This window comes from Lepisma saccharinum, chromosome 26 (genome assembly GCF_977018435.1).
Source record: "Lepisma saccharinum chromosome 26, izLepSacc3.1, whole genome shotgun sequence".
Classification (NCBI taxonomy): domain Eukaryota; kingdom Metazoa; phylum Arthropoda; class Insecta; order Zygentoma; family Lepismatidae; genus Lepisma; species Lepisma saccharinum.
The window spans coordinates 19,963,973-19,987,520 of NC_139254.1; the positions used below are offsets into that span (position 1 = coordinate 19,963,973).

General features: G+C 34.5%; 1 protein-coding gene across 2 annotated transcripts in view; it reads left to right on the plus strand.

Annotated features, from left to right (window-relative positions):
- LOC145979355 (uncharacterized) overlaps window positions 1-23,548 on the plus strand; it is a 148,135-nt gene that overhangs the window by 53,852 nt on the left and 70,735 nt on the right. For both annotated transcript variants that reach the window (XM_083112218.1, XM_083112219.1), the window contains exons 10-11: window positions 3,439-3,543; window positions 7,048-7,152. The gene's annotated coding sequence lies outside the window, so the exon portion shown is untranslated. The remainder of the gene's footprint in view (window positions 1-3,438; window positions 3,544-7,047; window positions 7,153-23,548) is intronic.

Below are 23,548 nucleotides of genomic sequence, written 5' to 3' on the forward strand. Positions count from 1 at the left end.
AGCAAAAGAACAATAGCATTCTGGATTTACCAGAGAATATATGCTTGTAAAGAATTAATTAGCTTACTAGTGGATAGAAAAGTGAAAAGTTTCATGTAGATCTATAAGCTACTGTATTACATTTTTGTTACAAGTTAGAGTAAAAATGGTTGGTTGAATAATCTAAAATGTACTTTGTGTGTATAAAATGTGTTCACCCAACCATCCTTCTAAGTTTTATTATTAAGTGTCCACCTTAAGATGAAGAGTGACAGTTTCGTACCAGGGGCGTATTTTTTTCAACATCGTCACTGCTACTAAAAAAAAAAGACAACTTTGACACACACTTCCACATAAGGCATAACAAATTATAAAACTAGAAGGATAGTCAAAATATAAATCTTTCGTGTGTCAGTTTCTTTAAAAAACTTCTTACATAAAGTTGCAGAAATATTTTTGTTAAACACCACACAAAACACATGAACAGCATGATAAAAGACACTTTAAAAAAGTCTGTCCAAGCTTCATCATCAGAGCTGGTTAAGACGGAAAGGATGTTCGGATGTCGTTCTTGAACTAGTTGCAGAACATGGCATTTGGAAATTGTAAATCCAAATCTGGGGTAGCATACATCACATTTCTATCCCTTCAGGGGTAATAGCAACGAGGATGAATGATGATTAGATCAGATTGATGAATGAACATACCCTGGACATTAATAAAATCAACCAAGCACTCCATGAGATATCTAATGCGCATGTGGTTCTGTTTTGAACCTTGCCTCAATGTACTGCAATATCCTGGGCTTCCCCCCCTCTACATAATTTTTTTTTTTTTAAAAGGTATGAATAGAGCTGAGTCGATGCCAATGTATCCGAATCTGCCAATACTTTTTCGCCATTTTGGTCTTTTGCAGGATCTGCAAAAAACCCACACATTGCTTTCATTGAGTGTAATTATCCTGGTATTTTGCACCAGTATTGTGTGATTACTAAAGCCAAATATTTATTGTGAATAAAAGAAGATTTCGGTACAAAAATTGGGCACATTTCAGTATCAAAAGTGGAATTTAAAATAGCCTTTTGGTTTTAAAAATGGTGAATAAAATCGTAAATTTGATTGAAAACCTATTACACAAAATAAACTTTTTCCTTCTAATTGCACATTTATGTATCTGTCAGAATATTAAGTTTATTCCTGTGTAAAGGAGTCCATTTTTAGCTTCTCAAATATGTATAGCAGTATTAATCAATTTTTCGTGATTTGCATAACTCACAAGATAATTCAGACTTCAGAAAGTGTCACATCAGTAAAGAACTTCTGAATTTCATGTTTAAGAGTTTATTTTGCATTTTGCAGTTCAATTCTTAGTATTTCGTGGCAAAACATGGTAGGACAATGCACTTCCCTTTCAAAAACATTAAAAATAAACATCACATTATGTTATTCCCCATTTTTTCCCCCGCAAAATATGAAATATGTATGCATCTAGTGATTATGTAACAGGTATTTTAATATGCTGATATATTTCTTTAACACGTTCGCTGCCACCTAAATAATGGTATACTCTTGTCAGGGGTCGATTAAGGTTCTTATGTAATTTTGCTTATTTGTAGCATAAAATGGATTGATTTATATAAATTATATTGTAAATTTGCAATTTTCATGTAAATTTTACAATGACGCAAATGCACGTCACCGGCTTTTAGTATGAATTTTGTTACTCTGTGCCACAAGATGCACAAATGCGTCATGTTTTATTGACATAGATAATTTTTATTTTCCTACAGCTTGCGCTATTTTCACAATATTCTCTTTTTCTTTATTTTGCATGTAATAGTGTTATTATTATACACGTGTATTACATGCATACATACATATTTATTATATGAGGCAGTATAATATATTGAAATGGCTATATTGATGCATAGTTGATTCAATACTGTGTTAGATTTTGAATTTGTTTATTTTACTTCGCTATTCTTCCACTTTTTGCTAATCTCAAAGATGAGGATGAGTGATGATGTGCCCAGCCTGGGATTCGAACCTGGTTCCCCTAGCATTGTAGCATGCTCAGCTACCCACGAAGGCCAGCAATACTTTGTTAGATATTGATGTAACATGGCAGAATCACTTGTAAAACAATGTTACATTTATAGGTTTGCTTGTGAAAGTCCAATGATAAATTTCGAAAGTTCCCATACATTCATTTCACTTGTGGTAAAGAGCCAAAGAAGGTCTATGCAAAGTCCTGGCTCCTCTGGACATTTTAAAACAGAATGCAGTGTTTTTTTCTCTATTGGTATAGGAAATGAAAACTGGAATGTTTCAGACTAGCAATGGTAATAAAAAAATATATATATATATTATTTACTGTTAAACGATGACAAAAGGAACTGTAATGCCATAATGCCATTCGATGCAACAATGCTAAGAGAGACGTGCAAATGAGAAACCAAGCTAATGTTTATTTCAAACAATCCTTCAGCAATGTGTAGAGGCACATATTTTTGGTAAATAAAAAAGCAAAATTTCGGGTTCAAAAGCGGTAAATAAAATAAAATTTTGCTGTTATAGCGGTGATAAAGCGGTATATAAAATGATATTTTGGTTTTAAAAATGTGAATATAATCCAAAATTTGATTTAAAAATGCATTTACTACACAAAATAAACATATTCCTTCTAATAGCACATTTATGTCCTTATCAGAATGTTTAGTTTATTCCTGTATAAAGGGATCCATTTTTGCTTCTGAAATATTTACAGTAGATTTAATCAATTTTCCGTGAATTGCATAACTCCCAGGATAATTCTGACTTCAGAAAGTGTCGCATCTGTAAATAAATAAATAAAATCCAAATTTTGTGTTTGAGTCTATTTTGCATTTTGCAGTTCATTTCGCATCATTTCGTGACAAAACAGGGCAGGAAAATGCACCTCATACCTTTCAGAAACATGAAAAATTAACATTAGAATGTGTTATTTCACATTTCGTGTTTTCGTCAAAAACTAAATATACATGCCTCTAGCAATGTGCCATGAAAGACGTAAAAGCCTGCTGTGCAGAGGTGCTGATGGGCTAGCAGTCAAAGAAGGTAATACATATGATGCACATGTGCGTCAAAGGCACACAGCTACAACCCCACATGACACATATATGCATCACCGGCAACGAATGTGTTAATATTTTGAAAAAAAAGAAATGGTAAATTGATGCTTGTAGTTGGTGTGGAATAGTCACTCACTAATATTATTCAATATTTTAATTGTTACAAATGGTCAAGTATTGGAGGAAGTTGGTCAGTATTGGCATCAGTTCAAAGTTGTATTGGTTCAGCCCTAGGTATGATGCATACCATGTAATTTATATCAAATAGAATCCAACATATTGTGTTCAATACTTGTAAATATAATCTGACTACCACATTCTGAGCTAAATCTATTGATATTTATTACAGGAGCAGCTTTGACGAGATTTGAAGCATCTGTTTAGTCCTGAGTTACAGAAACCTTTCGAAGATGTTCAGCAATCTGTAGATTTTATATTTACATTCCAATTGGAGGTTTGTAGTCACAACTACTTACTATTTTAAACTTAGCAAAAGAACAATAGCATTCTGGATTTACCAGAGAATATATGCTTGTAAAGAATTAATTAGCTTACTAGTGGATAGAAAAGTGAAAAGTTTCATGTAGATCTATAAGCTACTGTATTACATTTTTGTTACAAGTTAGAGTAAAAATGGTTGGTTGAATAATCTAAAATGTACTTTGTGTGTATAAAATGTGTTCACCCAACCATCCTTCTAAGTTTTATTATTAAGTGTCCACCTTAAGATGAAGAGTGACATTTTAGTACCAGGGGCGTATCTTTTTCAACATCGTCACTGCTACTAAAAAAAAAAGACAACTTTGACACACACTTCCACATAAGGCATAACAAATTATAAAACTAGAAGGATAGTCAAAATATAAATCTTTCGTGTGTCAGTTTCTTTAAAAAACTTCTTACATGAAGTTGCAGAAATATTTTTGTTAAACACCACACAAAACACATGAACAGCATGATAAAAGACACTTTAAAAAAGTCTGTCCAAGCTTCATCATCAGAGCTGGTTAAGACGGAAAGGATGTTCTGATGTCGTTCTTGAACTAGTTGCAGAACATGGCATTTGGAAATTGTAAATCCAAATCTGGGGTAGCATACATCACATTTCTATCCCTTCAGGGGAAATAGCAAGGAGGATGAATGATGATTAGATCAGATTGATGAATGAACATTCCCTGGACATTAATAAAATCAACCAAGCACTCCATGAGATATCTAATGCGCATGTGGTTCTGTTTTGAACCTTGCCTCAATGTACTGCAATATCCTGGGCTTCCCCCCACTACATAATTTTTTTTTTTTTTTAAAAGGTATGAATAGAGCTGAGTCGATGCCAATGTATCTGAATCTGCCAATACTTTTTCGCCATTTTGGTCTTTTGCAGGATCTGCAAAAAACCCACACATTGCTTTCATTGAGTGTAATTATCCTGGTATTTTGCACCAGTATTGTGTGATTACTAAAGCCAAATATTTATTGTGAATAAAAAGATTTCGGTACAAAAATTGGGCACATTTCAGTATCAAAAGTGGAATTTAAAATAGCCTTTTGGTTTTAAAAATGGTGAATAAAATCGTAAATTTGATTGAAAACCTATTACACAAAATAAACTTTTTCCTTCTAATTGCACATTTATGTATCTGTCAGAATATTAAGTTTATTCCTGTGTAAAGGAGTCCATTTTTAGCTTCTCAAATATGTATAGCAGAATTAATCAATTTTTCGTGATTTGCATAACTCTCAAGATAATTCAGACTTCAGAAAGTGTCACATCAGTAAAGAACTTCTGAATTTCATGTTTAAGAGTTTATTTTGCATTTTGCAGTTCAATTCTTAGTATTTCGTGGCAAAACATGGTAGGAAAATGCACTTCCCTTTCAAAAACATTAAAAATAAACATCACATTATGTTATTCCCCATTTTTTCCCCCGCAAAATATGAAATATGTATGCATCTAGTGATTATGTAACAGGTATTTTAATATGCTGATGTAATTCTTTAACACGTTCGCTGCCACCTAAATAATGGTATACTCTTGTCAGGGGTCGATTAAGGTTCTTATGTAATTTTGCTTATTTGTAGCATAAAATGGATTGATTTATATAAATTATATTGTAAATTTGCAATTTTCATGTAAATTTTACAATGACGCAAATGCACGTCACCGGCTTTTAGTATGAATTTTGTTACTCTGTGCCGCAAGATGCACAAATGTGTCATGTTTTATTGACATAGATAATTTTTATTTTCGTACAGCTTGCGCTATTTTCACAATATTCTCTTTTTCTTTATTTTGCATGTAATAGTGTTATTATTATACACGTGTATTACATGCATACATACATATTTATTATATGAGGCAGTATAATATATTGAAATGGCTATATTGATGCATAGTTGATTCAATACTGTGTTAGATTTTGAATTTGTTTATTTTACTTCGCTATTCTTCCACTTTTTGCTAATCGCAAAGATGAGGATGAGTGATGATGTGATGAAATTAATGAATGGATGCCCCTTGCCATGCCCAGCCTGGGATTCGAACCTGGTTCCCCTAGCATTGTAGCATGCTCAGCTACCCACGAAGGCCAGCAATACTTTGTTAGATATTGATGTAACATGGCAGAATCACTTGTAAAACAATGTTACATTTATAGGTTTGCTTGTGAAAGTCCAATGATAAATTTCGAAAGTTCCCATACATTCATTTCACTTGTGGTAAAGAGCCAAAGAAGGTCTATGCAAAGTCCTGGCTCCTCTGGACATTTTAAAACAGAATGCAGTGTTTTTTTCTCTATTGGTATAGGAAATGAAAACTGGAATGTTTCAGACTAGCAATGGTAATAAAAAAAATATATATATATTATTTACTGTTAAACGATGACAAAAGGAACTGTAATGCCATAATGCCATTCGATGCAACAATGCTAAGAGGGACGTGCAAATGAGAAACCAAGCTAATGTTTATTTCAAACAATCCTTCAGCAATGTGTAGAGGCACATATTTTTGGTAAATAAAAAAGCAAAATTTCGGGTTCAAAAGCGGTAAATAAAATAAAATTTTGCTGTTATAGCGGTGATAAAGCGGTATATAAAATGATATTTTGGTTTTAAAAATGTGAATATAATCCAAAATTTGATTTAAAAATGCATTTACTACACAAAATAAACATATTCCTTCTAATAGCACATTTATGTCCTTATCAGAATGTTTAGTTTATTCCTGTATAAAGGGATCCATTTTTGCTTCTGAAATATTTACAGCAGATTTAATCAATTTTCCGTGAATTGCATAACTCCCAGGATAATTCTGACTTCAGAAAGTGTCGCATCTGTAAATAAATAAATAAAATCCAAATTTTGTGTTTGAGTCTATTTTGCATTTTGCAGTTCATTTCGCATCATTTCGTGACAAAACAGGGCAGGAAAATGCACCTCATACCTTTCAGAAACATGAAAAATTAACATTAGAATGTGTTATTTCACATTTCGTGTTTTCGTCAAAAACTAAATATACATGCCTCTAGCAATGTGCCATGAAAGACTTAAAAGCCTGCTGTGCAGAGGTGCTGATGGGCTAGCAGTCAAAGAAGGTAATACATATGATGCACATGTGCGTCAAAGGCACACAGCTACAACCCCACATGACACATATATGCATCACCGGCAACGAATGTGTTAATATTTTGAAAAAAAAGAAATGGTAAATTGATGCTTGTAGTTGGTGTGGAATAGTCACTCACTAATATTATTCAATATTTTAATTGTTACAAATGGTCAAGTATTGGAGGAAGTTGGTCAGTATTGGCATCAGTTCAAAGTTGTATTGGTTCAGCCCTAGGTATGATGCATACCATGTAATTTATATCAAATAGAATCCAACATATTGTGTTCAATACTTGTAAATATAATCTGACTGTACCACATTCTGAGCTAAATCTATTGATATTTATTACAGGAGCAGCTTTGACGAGATTTGAAGCATCTGTTTAGTCCTGAGTTACAGAAACCTTTCGAAGATGTTCAGCAATCTGTAGATTTTATATTTACATTCCAATTGGAGGTTTGTAGTCACAACTACTTACTATTTTAAACTTAGCAAAAGAACAATAGCATTCTGGATTTACCAGAGAATATATGCTTGTAAAGAATTAATTAGCTTACTAGTGGATAGAAAAGTGAAAAGTTTCATGTAGATCTATAAGCTACTGTATTACATTTTTGTTACAAGTTAGAGTAAAAATGGTTGGTTGAATAATCTAAAATGTACTTTGTGTGTATAAAATGTGTTCACCCAACCATCCTTCTAAGTTTTATTATTAAGTGTCCACCTTAAGATGAAGAGTGACAGTTTCGTACCAGGGGCGTATTTTTTTCAACATCGCCACTGCTACTAAAAAAAAAAGACAACTTTGACACACACTTCCACATAAGGCATAACAAATTATAAAACTAGAAGGATAGTCAAAATATAAATCTTTCGTGTGTCAGTTTCTTTAAAAAACTTCTTACATGAAGTTGCAGAAATATTTTTGTTAAACACCACACAAAACACATGAACAGCATGATAAAAGACACTTTAAAAAAGTCTGTCCAAGCTTCATCATCAGAGCTGGTTAAGACGGAAAGGATGTTCTGATGTCGTTCTTGAACTAGTTGCAGAACATGGCATTTGGAAATTGTAAATCCAAATCTGGGGTAGCATACATCACATTTCTATCCCTTCAGGGGAAATAGCAAGGAGGATGAATGATGATTAGATCAGATTGATGAATGAACATTCCCTGGACATTAATAAAATCAACCAAGCACTCCATGAGATATCTAATGTGCATGTGGTTCTGTTTTGAACCTTGCCTCAATGTACTGCAATATCCTGGGCTTCCCCCCCCCTCCATATTTTTTTTTTTTTTTACAAGGTATGAATAGAGCTGAGTCGATGCCAATGTATCCGAATCTGCCAATACTTTTTCGCCATTTTGGTCTTTTGCAGGATCTGCAAAAAACCCACACATTGCTTTCATTGAGTGTAATTATCCTGGTATTTTGCACCAGTATTGTGTGATTACTAAAGCCAAATATTTATTGTGAATAAAAAGATTTCGGTACAAAAATTGGGCACATTTCAGTATCAAAAGTGGAATTTAAAATAGCCTTTTGGTTTTAAAAATGGTGAATAAAATCGTAAATTTGATTGAAAACCTATTACACAAAATAAACTTTTTCCTTCTAATTGCACATTTATGTATCTGTCAGAATATTAAGTTTATTCCTGTGTAAAGGAGTCCATTTTTAGCTTCTCAAATATGTATAGCAGAATTAATCAATTTTTCGTGATTTGCATAACTCTCAAGATAATTCAGACTTCAGAAAGTGTCACATCAGTAAAGAACTTCTGAATTTCATGTTTAAGAGTTTATTTTGCATTTTGCAGTTCAATTCTTAGTATTTCGTGGCAAAACATGGTAGGAAAATGCACTTCCCTTTCAAAAACATTAAAAATAAACATCACATTATGTTATTCCCCATTTTTTCCCCCGCAAAATATGAAATATGTATGCATCTAGTGATTATGTAACAGGTATTTTAATATGCTGATGTAATTCTTTAACACGTTCGCTGCCACCTAAATAATGGTATACTCTTGTCAGGGGTCGATTAAGGTTCTTATGTAATTTTGCTTATTTGTAGCATAAAATGGATTGATTTATATAAATTATATTGTAAATTTGCAATTTTCATGTAAATTTTACAATGACGCAAATGCACGTCACCGGCTTTTAGTATGAATTTTGTTACTCTGTGCCGCAAGATGCACAAATGTGTCATGTTTTATTGACATAGATAATTTTTATTTTCGTACAGCTTGCGCTATTTTCACAATATTCTCTTTTTCTTTATTTTGCATGTAATAGTGTTATTATTATACACGTGTATTACATGCATACATACATATTTATTATATGAGGCAGTATAATATATTGAAATGGCTATATTGATGCATAGTTGATTCAATACTGTGTTAGATTTTGAATTTGTTTATTTTACTTCGCTATTCTTCCACTTTTTGCTAATCGCAAAGATGAGGATGAGTGATGATGTGATGAAATTAATGAATGGATGCCCCATGCCATGCCCAGCCTGGGATTCGAACCTGGTTCCCCTAGCATTGTAGCATGCTCAGCTACCCACGAAGGCCAGCAATACTTTGTTAGATATTGATGTAACATGGCAGAATCACTTGTAAAACAATGTTACATTTATAGGTTTGCTTGTGAAAGTCCAATGATAAATTTCGAAAGTTCCCATACATTCATTTCACTTGTGGTAAAGAGCCAAAGAAGGTCTATGCAAAGTCCTGGCTCCTCTGGACATTTTAAAACAGAATGCAGTGTTTTTTTCTCTATTGGTATAGGAAATGAAAACTGGAATGTTTCAGACTAGCAATGGTAATAAAAAAATATATATATATATTATTTACTGTTAAACGATGACAAAAGGAACTGTAATGCCATAATGCCATTCGATGCAACAATACTAAGAGAGACGTGCAAATGAGAAACCAAGCTAATGTTTATTTCAAACAATCCTTCAGCAATGTGTAGAGGCACATATTTTTGGTAAATAAAAAAGCAAAATTTCGGGTTCAAAAGCGGTAAATAAAATAAAATTTTGCTGTTATAGCGGTGATAAAGCGGTATATAAAATGATATTTTGGTTTTAAAAATGTGAATATAATCCAAAATTTGATTTAAAAATGCATTTACTACACAAAATAAACATATTCCTTCTAATAGCACATTTATGTCCTTATCAGAATGTTTAGTTTATTCCTGTATAAAGGGATCCATTTTTGCTTCTGAAATATTTACAGTAGATTTAATCAATTTTCCGTGAATTGCATAACTCCCAGGATAATTCTGACTTCAGAAAGTGTCGCATCTGTAAATAAATAAATAAAATCCAAATTTTGTGTTTAAGAGTCTATTTTGCATTTTGCAGTTCATTTCGCATCATTTATTTCGCAACATCGTCACTGCTACTAAAAAAAAGAGAAGAAAAAACCTGATGAACAAGAAAGTATGAATTTCTCCCCATGTTGCAAGTGAAAGCATTTTTTAGAGTTGATTATTAAGCTAGATGTGATGTTTGAAAAATATGATGAATATGAATTTTCAGAACCTCATGTATTCCTTATAGAGAAAAAGATCGCACCAACTTCAGCTTCAAGTTATGACTAATCAAATGAAAGTTTTGACTTTTCCACCAACCAATCAAATCTTCAACCTGTCCTCCTTAATTTCATATTTTTTTCTGTGCCATCCAAAGTTTGATGTTCCGTAGAGAACAAGTAAAATAATACTCCCATAAGCATAATGCTGAGTTTTGTACTACAACTACGACTGTCCAGTGCACAGGCAACTCTTTCCCCTGCTCACCACGGGGAAAGGTCTGTGGGGTAAGTAGCAGTTTAGGGTCCTTGCATCTGGCTGGACCCAAACTGTTTCTCCTGCCCTTCATATATATTTGTGAGGGAATTTGGCTTATCAGGAAAATGTCAAGGAATTTTGCAGATCGTCTGGAATTTACGTGCATTTTGGAGTCTGCAAGAGAAAAAGTTGCATCTTTCGTTCTTATTATTCTGTCTTGTGCAAAATTATGGTTCCTTCGAATTTCTGTAATAAATTTTCACTTTTATAATACTAGATGTTAGAAAGAATATGAAAGTAAAACTTGCAGTCCAGATATCTGAGTGATAACTAAAGTACATTGACAATATGATCAGAATTATCGGAAAGGTTGGTGAAGATGATGTTATCGTCTATTATTTTATAGATTTTAATCCTTTTGGCATTTCCTATAGAATTCCTATATGCAACAAAAAATTTCTCCAGATGCTGTGTACTTATAAATGTAAGTAAATAAGCAGCATTTTCTGCATCACTATAAATCTGCCAGAAAATGAAAAATTGTGTATGTTTTATGAACTTTTTCTGTTGTTTTTATATTGTGTAGATCTGTTACGGTGAAATAATGTACCTCTGTTACCTTAGACTGAAGGCTAGATGCATGTGATTGTAGCACCCAATACATTTGATGCCGATTGTAATTTTACATTTTACTCTTAAAATTTTCGCGTGTTTTAGTTTTTGGACTGGAAAATTTGGAAATGTCATTGAATTACATAATAAAAAAATCGTAGCAACCCTGCGAGTGCTCTTAGTGTTCAAAAAGTCAAGGGATCTGTAACTGAAGAAGTTTGGGTATGATCACATAAGTTGTTATTGATTTGTGCATTATAGTAAAAATATTACACTTAAGAAAATGTACTACAGCGTTGCAAAGTACCCACACAAAATTTAATCTTCTCTGTCCAAAGTTCTGCACCATTATCATTAGTTTCGTTATCCGAAATGTGGATGTGATTATTGCGTGATAAAAGGTTATAAGCCAAATTTTGGATTGGATAAACAGGGTGCGACGATGATTGTGCTGTGAAATACGGTATGTCCTATCATTCTTCTCGCTGCATTTTCAGTGTGTGGACACAAGTGGTGTTATGTTGCAATGTGAAATAGACAGTAGCAAAGCCAGAAAAAATGGGGCAGGGAGGGGGAGTGCAGTAAGTTAAAATAATATATAAAATCATCCTACTCGTTTTAGCATCACTACTTAACTGGAGGATTGCAAATTGGAACAGAACATAAAACTTTAACATAAGCTTGAAATGATAGAGATTTACAATTGCCTTTTACTTTCAAATTGATTTGTAGCTCAAAAAGTAGCACCTTGTAACGAAGGGTTCTCAGGTTTGATATCTGATGGAGGCATGTAGTTGTTCAGACTCCACTTTAAATATAATAATAATCTTTATTCATCCGTTGACCCATTTTTTCATGGGTATGGATGACAGTAGGTCAAGTCCCAATCAGCTTTTCTGTGCATAACATTGACTTAAAAACAATGTTAAGGAGACTCTTCCAGCTCACAATTACTTTTTTACCTTTAAAATAAGTTCACAGTTTTCATCTTTTCACTTTGTGTCAGGAGTTTTTTATTGAATAATCTATTTTCTTAATTTCCAACTATACCTAAGCAGGGGCTATTAAATACATGTTTAGAAAAAGGAAAAACAAAGGTCAAGAGAAAGCAAAGAAAGGTCAAGAAAAAGTCATGGATAAAAATAATTTTGGATTTGTTATTTTGGTAGACACCCTGACACAGGGCAAATTATACTCTCTCTCTAGTCATCTGGCATATGTTCTAAGCTCCAGACTTTGCATAGGAGTAAGTGTAGGAATTCTAACAACTTCTGGCCTCCGTGTTTCATATTGATGCTGGTATCTTGTCTTTCTCTGTTGCTTTGTTGTTTTTTTAGATTCCGAACAGGTTTTTGAATTCCTGCTAGTGTGGCTGGTTCTTCTGACTCTTCTTCCCTCCTTGGTCCTGATTTTGAAGGTCTGTGTTGTTCAGTAACTGTTCAAAATATTCAGTCCGTCTATTTAATATTTGTTTTTCATTCCCCAGTAATCTTCCATCCATCTTTATTTTTGCAGATGTTTATTGTTGGTTTAAACCCTTCCCTTATATTCTTTATTTCATTGTATGCCATATATGTATTTCTTTGTTTAAAGTCTTGATTAATTTTATTTATTTTCTCTGTTACATGTTGTGTTTTCTTCCTACGACCTATATTATACTCTTTTTCCTAGCTCCAGTTTTTGTTTCTTTGCTCTTGTTGGTCTAGTTAGATATGACTGTATCTCTTTCTTGGGTGGTCTTTTTTACATTCTTCATCAAACCATTCCTTCCCTTTATTGTACTGCATTGGTCCCAACACCATCCTTGTTATTTCCTCAATATTTGATTTTATCTTCTCCCATATTTCTTCCACTTCTACCTCTTCTGTTGTTTGCATGATGGTTGTGCATACTTGTTCTAGTTTATGCGCTAATTCCTTCTTAAATCTCTAACTATCTTTCTTTCTGTCATTTTCTTAATATCGTACTTCTGATTCGGTTGTTTTGTTTCTTGGTGATTTTGTTATTCGTCCTCTGAAGACTGGATAATGGTCTGTCCCACAACTGGCCCCTCTACCCCAGCCCCTCTGTATGATCATACATTTAGTATGCTTGTTGCCCTCCTTGGATCTATCAAAAGAATATCTATTTGGTGTTGGTTTTTTAGTATTTATTTATTTGTTTTCTGGGGAACATTATGGATGCTATTATCATATTTTTTTACTAATTGGTAGACCACTGAGTCTATGACCATTATCGTTGTAATTTCCATGTAAGCTGTGCCTTCCAATTGTTTCTTTATAAATTTATTCTTTGCCTATGTGTACATTATCATCTTCCCATCACTGGATGGTACACTGTCTATTGTCTTTTCTAGTTTATCATAGAAGTCATCTTTTATCGGTTGTTCTTTGTCTTCTGTAGGTGCATAGACATTTATAATGGTTACATTAAAGAATTTTGTTCTCATTCTTATTTTACATATTCTCTCATCTATAGATTTAAAATCAATTATGTTATTTTTCATTCTTCTCTATACTATAAAGGCTTCTTTATTTCCTTTCCTTGTGCCACTACTGTATACAGCATGTCTCTTTGTTTCCCATATATCATTATCTATCCATCTTGTTTCCTGTAAGGCAGCTCTGTATGTTATATTACATCAGTTGGTCCATGACTATTTTCAGGGCCCCTGGTTTGAGAAATGTTCTGATGTTTCATGTACCCATCACAATGTCCATATCTTTTCGCCTTGGTTGTCTTAGTTTATGTTCATCTTTCCGAGGTTCTGATTGAGGTTTCGTAACCAGGGTTGAGTTGTTGGCACAGCAACCTAGGGGAGCAGGATTTTATTTCAGGGTGTACTCTCTTAGCCTTTGAAGTTTCCCTTCCCCACAAGGCAGTGGTTTGTTTCCCTCTTCTTCCAAGAGGGTGGGTTCCCCTTCCACCATCTCTGCCGTTTCGAGGGTCTCCTTCTCCATGAAAGATGCTGTTGATGATTTCTCCGTAACCCTGGCAAGCGGCCCTTACAAGGTACTACCAGCCAGAGCCAGCTGAACAATGTTTTTTTTTTTAAAGAGGTGTAATACCTCTAGGTTCCTCAGCCGTTGAGATGACCATCCATCTTCTTCTGCCTTTGGAGCCCTCCTGCATCTGCCAATCTGCATACCATTTTCCCATATCACATAAGGATTTTAACAATGGTGACGTGAAATGTCTATTGACTTACAGATTTTTCATTAATACTCAGCATCAACCACACTATCAATTGTGTGAAATACTTGAAAAAAAAAAAAAACTATTTTTTTTTAATAAAACAATTATGTAACATAAAAATAAATTGTAGAGTGCTGAAATCATTCGAAATATACCTCAGGCAAGTTAAATTATTTTCTTCGCTTTGTTGCAAATGTTTGCTGTGTTGATTTAAGTTTTTGATGTTGATGATTCTCCCTTATTTAATAACAGTAGTCGGCCATCATGGAGACATCCCACCAATTCTGATATTGCATTGTCATCTCCTTTATATCCTGATGGAATCTCTCTCCCTGTTTTTCACTTAGTGCCTCTTAAGTTTTCGGGGAAGTAGTCAAGGTATGTGTGTAGGAAACGTAGCTTCAGACTCATGTTACAGCCGAGCGTCTTCAGCTTTTGAAGCAGGCTTTTTACAATCTCTTTGTGTTGGCCATCTTTGACATTGCCCCAAAACTTGTTGATTACATCGATAAATAAATCCCATGCCCAAAGCTCCAAGTCATTCATGGTATTTATGAATGCAGAATCTTTAATGAGGTGGCAAATCTGCAGACCTTCAAAAATGCCCTCTTTAATCTTTGACTGGGACAACAATGGAAATTTTTGAACAAAGTATTGGAAACAAGGGCTAGTTTTGTCCAAGGTTTTGACAAACTACTTCATTATCCCATACTTAATCTGGATGTCTACCAGTCTGGAAATACTGCGAAGTCAGGGAATTTACTATTTTCTAGAAAAGTCATGGAAATGTCGGGGAAGTTTACTGTATTTCTGGAAAATATTTTTGTTGAAGTGTACTAGGAGTAGGTTTTTGAACAAAGAAGAAAAGGACAAACAAGGCATTTTAAATTTCTTGTGGACAAACCATACTTCAGTTTGTTATATATTAAGTATTATCATGTTGTATACTCTAGGAAGAGGGGTCATGTTTTTAACTATTTTTAATTAGAAATCTGAAATAATAATGGCTATTGGCATTGGCACTTTCTTGTTTCAATTTTGGGTTGTGGTTGGTCGATATTAGGATTAATCAAATTTTACTCTAATTATACCGTATATCATTTATGCTGTAATTGTTATGGCTTTTTATACAAAAGTCTGTTTAGCTTTAATCAATACATGTCAAGTATTATGCAAAAACTCACCCCTAATGCCCCTATCCAACAGTCAATTTCTGTTCAGTTTCCCTTGTTTTTACTTTTGACTTGGTTAGGCATGATGTTAAATTAAAATGTAGTGATGTTTTACACACATGTGTAAATACATGAATTGCCCTAATGACTTGGTCTGGAAGACCTGCAAAAGTCAGGGAATTTTATTTTTATAAAATTGTAGACACATTCTAAATCAGAATCTCTAGTCTTCATTCAACAACACAGCTGGGGGTTAGTTATTGACAGTGCATGCACATACATGTGAGTGAAATGCTCTCACACACCGCAAGGAAACAAGAAAGAAATCTTATAACTCAGAACAGAGACAATTTCCAGAAATGAAGGTAATCAAGGGAAAATGTGCATCTTACATGCTGGCAAAATTTGGTATATCCAGTGAAGGCCATGAAGTTCTGGGAAACTATAAGGAGATAGAAATTGTGAACTGTCACTTAATGTGAACATTCTTTTATCATTCTTATGGCTTAGAGCCACACACATCATAGAATCGACCTTGTTCTATTTCTCTTCTTTTATGTTGCTTTTTTTTACCATTTTGGTTAATCACGATGATGAGGATGAAGGATGAATTAATGAAATCAGACTGGGTCTACATAAGCTACACAAGACCCTTGTCAGTCTAACAAGCATCTTGGCAGTGATGGTGACTAATGACTGTACAGAAAAGTATCTTATGGTGTAAGAATTCTGACCATAATAAATCTATTACATTTTTGTGTGTGTGGTCTTCACCCGTAGACACCAGCCTGTTTTTTATGTTATTAAACTCAATGCCCAAAAGCTGGAATTATGTACTGGCCTAAATAATTTGCTGTCCCTAGAGTTAGTGAGACTCCAGCAGGGTTGGGCCCACTTGAAAAAAACATTTTAAAACCCAGTGGATTTTTTCATTAACTTTGGTATTTCATTGATTTCTGAAATGAAGGAAAGTCATAGAAGTGTATACTAATGATGATTGCATTTTAGATTCTTAGAATGCAATCATGACTATCATTATAACTTGAGATTAATTTTGCTATCTAAAATGCACAACACTTGTAATATTGAAATGAAGTAGAACAAAATTTCAGAGCTCGGTACACCAATACAAACGTTTAATTTTATTAAGAAATTACATAGGCCTACTTTAAGCTGTAGATTCTGCAGTTACTTTAGACAAGAGATACCAATATGTATGTTGAACAGCAACGTATTTATGTAACATTCGTTACTTCAGTTTGTATACCAGATTACATGATCACTACATTATTACAATAACACAACTATTAAATTCTATGTAATAGCATATTTCTTGGAAAAAAATGCAACAGGTCGATTTATCGATTACAATATTTAGTATTAAAAAAACAATCAGTTCTGTTTCTGGCGGTCACATTACCAATCAATATTTTGAGATTCTCTATCATTTGAACATATAAACCTGTATACCTTCACCAACTTTATGGCCTTATCTACCCCGAGTCTATGGCGTACTTTATTCCAAATTATTCCAAAAGTTGAAAAGATTATTTCTATTGAATATATTCTAATAAATAAAAGTCACTGAACTCACATCTGAAGTCAGTTTCTTTCGATGTACTATCGGGGAATACTATGTATACCATCTATACTATCGCTATTTTATTATGCTTGTGACTGAAGATAATAGTACACACCTGCAATTTATCTCTTGTGCTTCTGACAAAAGTCTATATTGTATCTTATATTGTCATGTATCATATACCATTATTGATACAACATCAGCTAATATCAATTCAAACATACAAACTTGCTATCCACAGAGGAAACCAAGAAATCGTAAGAGAATAAAGGATAAAAAATAAACATTACTATGGTTTAGCAGTTTGTTGAGGTCTGCTAGTTGGTGTGCCGGGTGGTGAAGTGCAGTGGGTAAGTTGAGCGGCAATTATGAATGTGAATTATTACATGTATTCACATTTTATTTATAAAAGCTCGACAAAACCCAATTAAACCCGAAAAAAAAAAAACCCAATTAAACCCGAAAGAAAAAAACATTCAAACCCACCTGGGCCCAGATGTTTTTTTTTTTTTTAAAAAAAACCTGTTTTTATCAAACTCTGCTCTACATGGTGACCAATTGGCGAACTGATGAACAACCCATTTCCTTAATGCAAAAAAGGCTCCACATGTTCACAGCGCACTTGCTTAAACAATTCACATGTTCCCTTGAATTCTCTTCCCTTGGATGTTTCCTATTGAATTTGGCCACCACTTCCATCTCATCCACAAAGAAGAATGGCATAGGTAATCAATATCAGCATCTAATTTTCTAAAACACGTTTTAAAGCATGTGTGCTTAAATTTTCCACCTCATTTTTTCAGTCAAGTTAGCTCTGATCCTAACCAACTTAGTATAAGTTAGGTCAGATTATTTTTGGATGTAAGTTTTCCTCCTGCACTGAATAAAAATAGCAACAGAGTGTGCATAGTTTAATATAAGCATTCTTCATAATTGGGAAAAGAGAGACGAGGTAGTATATAAATACGGAGAGATTAGTACTCACTTTTATCTGCGAAGCTGTTTTTTCTTCTTTTTCGATTAATTTCAGTGGCCACTGCCACCATCCTTGTTGAAACTTGCTGTACCGTTGCTTGGCGTGCATCTTTTGTTGGTAGTTCTCTGGCTGCCACTAGGTGCGCTGTTGTTAACTGCGAGTCTGGGTTTGTGTCGTCTGGAGAAGAATATTTATACACCAATATTGATCAACATTTTGAACAAATTATAATTATTGCAATTTTCAAGTAGTGCTCAGCATAATTGCTTATATGCTGGCGTGAAGTAAAAGTATGTATGTGGAGTGAGTGAGGGGTATATGTGTGTGTGGGGTGTTAGGTATGTACAGCACATGATTGCACAGTGTGTGTAGACCACATTAGTGATATGGAATCACCAGCACATGAAGTATTTACGTTGGTTCTGTTTCCGCACAGATGTTCAATTTGTACAGGCGACAGGCATGCATTTGTTTGTTTAAACATGAAACGAAATTGAGGCGTAAATGGACAAGGATAAAAAAATTCCTTCAGATTGGCATTTTTTTAGACCGCGGACACATAAATGCTAAATGCTGAAGACTCAAGTGAAAGCACTTACTGCAAGGAACTGCAAGTCTGGCAAGAGAGAAACAGTCATCATGCGATCAAGTAAGTATGTGTTTTTCTTACAGGTTTGACAGATGAAGAATTGTTCTTATTTAGGGGGAGGCCGGGGAGGTTAGGAATATCAGTAATCCTTGTCCTATAAGGTGCTCAATCATTGCTTGAGAGCGGGGGCATTCTCTTACAGGTTTTTCAACCCAGGAAGATGAGGATGCTTTCCGTGCATCTTCCATGAACCCAGATGGAGCCAAAACCAGGCAGCACATCTGACAGAATACCAAGGTAAGTGCAAAAGATTTTTATCTATGGATGCATTTCCCTTTCAGGGCGGGTATTTTATAATCAGTGCGCGAGTGCTTAAGTATAATTCGTTTCCGGGAGTGGCTGCAGCCGAGGAGCTGTGGCAACGGTTTCTTTGTAGTGGGCTAAAGCCCAATTTTCCGTCAACCGAAAAAATATCCGATTCATCGATGAAAGGCGATTCCATCCTGTATGGTCAGCGGTGGGGAGAGACTGGAGATGGTGAGTACCAATGTTTCCTTTTTGTTTGATGATATGTATTTTTTTTTCACAGGTGCAAAAATATATTCCTGTTCAATCGTGGAACATGAGCATGCCTCGATTGTACGAAACCAATCTCAAAACGGAAAATGCATGAAAGTATGTTGTGGGTTTGAGATCACTATTGGAAACTTTTAGAATTTCAAATTGTTTCCAGTGTGGCTCCTACTTGCCCACTCTAATGATTCTAAATATAGAGCTTGACTTTTTATATCTGCCTGAGAAAAGAAAATCTTTTCCTATGAAATCAAGTAATCCAACTCCTATTGCAGTGTGCCTCGCCAAAACAAGCATAAGAAGTTTGTGGAACTTCCCATGCGATAGGGAGTGTCGTAGTGTTTGGCAAGCTCTGCTAGTTTCACAGCAGTTTCTAAATAATGTACCGACAAAACAAGCTGAAAGAGTGTCTACACACGCTGTGTAGTGTGCTAGTGTGTATGTATGTGTACGTGTATGTGTGTGTGTACTTCTGAAGAATTATCCTGGTATTGTTCCCATCATCCAGTGTTCTGTCGTCTGCTAAATACTTTTGCACCCATAACGTGAGTTCTTTCATGTACTAAGAGGGGTGCTGAGGTGGCACATATTTTGCTCTCTCCCGGCCAGAACTCGCTATTCCCTTTAATGAGAGGAATTTTAACACTTGGTTACACAGCGCAGGGGAAGTTAAGGTAATTAACACAGGGAGCCAGTATTTCAGATGGCGATAGGAACAGGAAAAGAATTTGCCCTCTAGATTGACTTTATTTGTTTGATCTTTTGAAAACTCATGCAACAGCACAGTAGCTTCCCAGGCATGCATGAAACATACATTTGGTAATGCCCCTCAGACAACAGACCATCTTAAAGTGGACTTAAAACACCAAATCAATAACAATAATGGCAGACCATTTCTTGACGGAATAAGTACCAGGATGAACTTTCTAGCCTAATCATACAGATAGAGATTAATAGCTACTTGATCGAGTACTCACGTGCATACCGTAAATGGTATGCATCATTTGAGATGTGTATTTGTGGACATGAAATCAAGTAAAATGAACTTACTTTGTTGCACCTTTTTGCTTCTTTTCATGAGAATAGCACATTTATCACCTTTTTACTCCCTCATTGATGCTTCAGCACCTTTTTCCTTCCTTCTATTTCATGTTTTGTTAATAGAAATGGACAGAACAATAAATGATTTTCTCTCTTGAGAAGCTACATACAACCCTATAGTCTCATTTTGTAGAGCAGAACGAGAGCTATGAAATGGTATAATATAATTATTGCAGCTCAAATAGCTCCCAGGACAACGTAGTATTAAGTTTGTTGCATTGAATTTTACAATTTTTAGATCCACATTTCATTTAGAAGGTATTAGTGGAATATTAACACTGGTTGTTGATGTGCCATGTTGGAGTGGCAAAAATTTGTTAAATTGTTCAGTGTTGTTTTTAGTGAAGAGAAAGTGTCCAATAGTGTGTGTAAGGTAGGGTAACAAGTGAAGATTAATCTGATTAGTGAATCATTACATGCACTGTCTTGCAGGTTGCCATTTGATAATAAATTAAAAGTTAACAATTTGTCCGACCTATGCCTGATTTAAACTTGCTTGTATTAAAAAAAAAAAAGTGGTAAAGGTGAACCTGCCACCTCTTATAAACGAGAGAGAGCATCTCAGTGGCAGATTGGTTAGCACAGCGATGTAAAATAATCTCCAAATCAATCAATCTTAGAAACTGAAATGTTTTCTGCATGTAAATTTTAGAAGACAAAATGTCATTTAAATTACCTCTTTTATTATATACTCCTCACAAAAAGTTTGGAATACTGTTAGGTTAGACAATAGGTGATAGACATGGCCTTGGAATGCAACAACACATGTCATCTGTCTGGTGGACATTCTTGTCTTTTCACTGACATATGCCACCGTGGCTATCACCTATTGCCTAATATCATAATATTTCAAACTTTTTGTGAGGAGTGTATTTCTATGACATATGCGATGGAGATGCTTTTTCATTTCTTGGTCATGTTGGCACTACCCATCATACTAGTTGCTGGCCGCCACTGTATATCATTATGCAGTTTGTAGAGTGTACACATTGTGGCCTGATGCATACATGCTGTATTCCTCACATGTAAAGCATTATGAAATGAATCCTTGTGCAGTCCATATAGCCCTATGTTTATGTGAATAATATCGGGCTATATCAGCCTCGTTCGTGCTTGTGGCTATCACACATCCTTGACATGTGTTCTCTTACTGTCACAAGGTCTCAAGAGTGCTATCCTCTATTGACACACTGCATTTTTGAGTTCTTTATTTGTCTAACAATCTTAGTACCTTTAAAGAAGAGCAGTAATGCAGGGTTGCTATGCGTCTGCAAAACAGGGAAATGTCAGTGATTTTTGCAGTTCGTCTGGAATTTACGTGCATTTTGGAGTCTGCAAGAGAAAAAGTTGCCAAATGAACAAGCAGTTGACTTCCACTTCTGGATTCAGTTCTTGTGATTCCACTCACAAAAAAGATTCAGTTTAGAAACTTGTTTCTTTCGTTCTTATGATTCTCAGTCTTGTGCAAAATTATGGTTCCTTCGAATTTCTGTAATAAATTTTCACTTTTTTAATACTAGATATTAAAAAGAATATCAAAGTAAAACTTGCAGTCCAGATAACTGTTTGATAACTAAAGTACATTGACAATATGATCTTAATTATCGGAAAGGTTGGTGAAGATGAAGTTATCTTATTTTATAGATCTTAGCCTTGGCATTTCGTATAGAATTTCTCCAATGCTGTGTACTTATAAATGTAAGCATAAGAGCAACATATTCTACAACACTATAAATCCACCAGAAAATGAAAAATTGTGTATGTTTTATGAACTTTTTCTGTTGTTTGTATATTGTGGAGATGGGTTATGATGAAATAATGTATCTCTGTTACCTTAGCCTGAAGGCTAGCTAGATGCATGTGATTGTAGCACCCAATACATTTGATGCCGATTGTAATTTTACATTTTACTCTTCGAATTTTCATGTGTTCTTGTGTGTGTAGAATGAAATTTGCTAGAGAGATAGTTGTGAAAGTGAATATTCATAATAATTAACAGATTATATATTTAATTGAAAAACACAAGGTTCAAATGGAAACAACATGATGATAAACATGTCTGGAAAAATTTCATTTTTTGGACCTGGAAGTGTCAGGGAATTTAATAATAAAAGAATCGTAGCAACCCTGTAATGCCAAGAAATGTTCTGACAATGTTAAATAGATGCCTAAACTCTCAAATAAACTGAGAGATAGATGAAGAATAGTTTTGTTTTAGAAAGGGAAGAGGTACGAGAGATGCCATAGGAGTACTGAGAACAATTGGAGATAAGATACCTGGAAAAAGGTAAAGAAATGTTTGTAGCATTTGTCAACTTGGAGAAATCCTTTGATGGAGTGAACTGGACCAGGCTTTCAGAGATCCTGAAGAATATTGGTGTAGATTGGAAGGAATGGAGGCTTATCTGCAGCCTATACATGAAACAACGTGTAAAAGTGAGAATATGATAATAAATGAGCCAAGGAAATGAAATTATAAGAGGGGTTCGACAAGGCTGCTGCATTTCCCCTACATTATTCAACATCTATTCAGAAGAAATAGTTATAAACTGGTTCCATAGCAATGGAGGGGTAGCAGTGGGAGGAAGGAAAATATATTGTATACGATTTGCAGATGACATGGCCCTGTTGGCAGAAAATGAAAGGACCATAAATGCCATGCTAGCAGAATACCCACTGCAAACAGTTCGGGATGAAAATAAATGTGAAGTAGACAAGAGCAATGGAGATTGGAAGAAAACCAAGAAACGCAAAAGTGAATATCAGTATTAAGAGAATCGAACAAGTAGACAGCTTTAAATATCTTGGATGCATCATAAGCAGTGATATGAAGTGCAGTCAAGAAGTAAAATTAAGAATAACAATGGTGAAGGAAGCCTTCAATAGAAAGAAACATATTTTCTGTGGATCTTTGAACAAGGAACTGAGGAAAAGACTAATGAAATGCTTTGTATGGAGTGTAGCTCTAAATGGTGCGGAAACATGGACACTGAGAACAAGTGAGAAAAAGCGACTGAAAGCTCTAGAAATGTGGCTATGGAGACGAACGGAACAGGTAAAATGGACAGAAAGATGAGAAATGAAACAGCGCTAGAAAGAGTTGGAAAAAAGAGATCAATGCTGGAGATAATCATGAAGAGAAAAATAAATTGGTTGGGTCACTGGATGAGAAGAAACTACTCTAAAGGATGCTATTGAAGGAATGGTCAAGGGAGAGAAAATCTGGGGT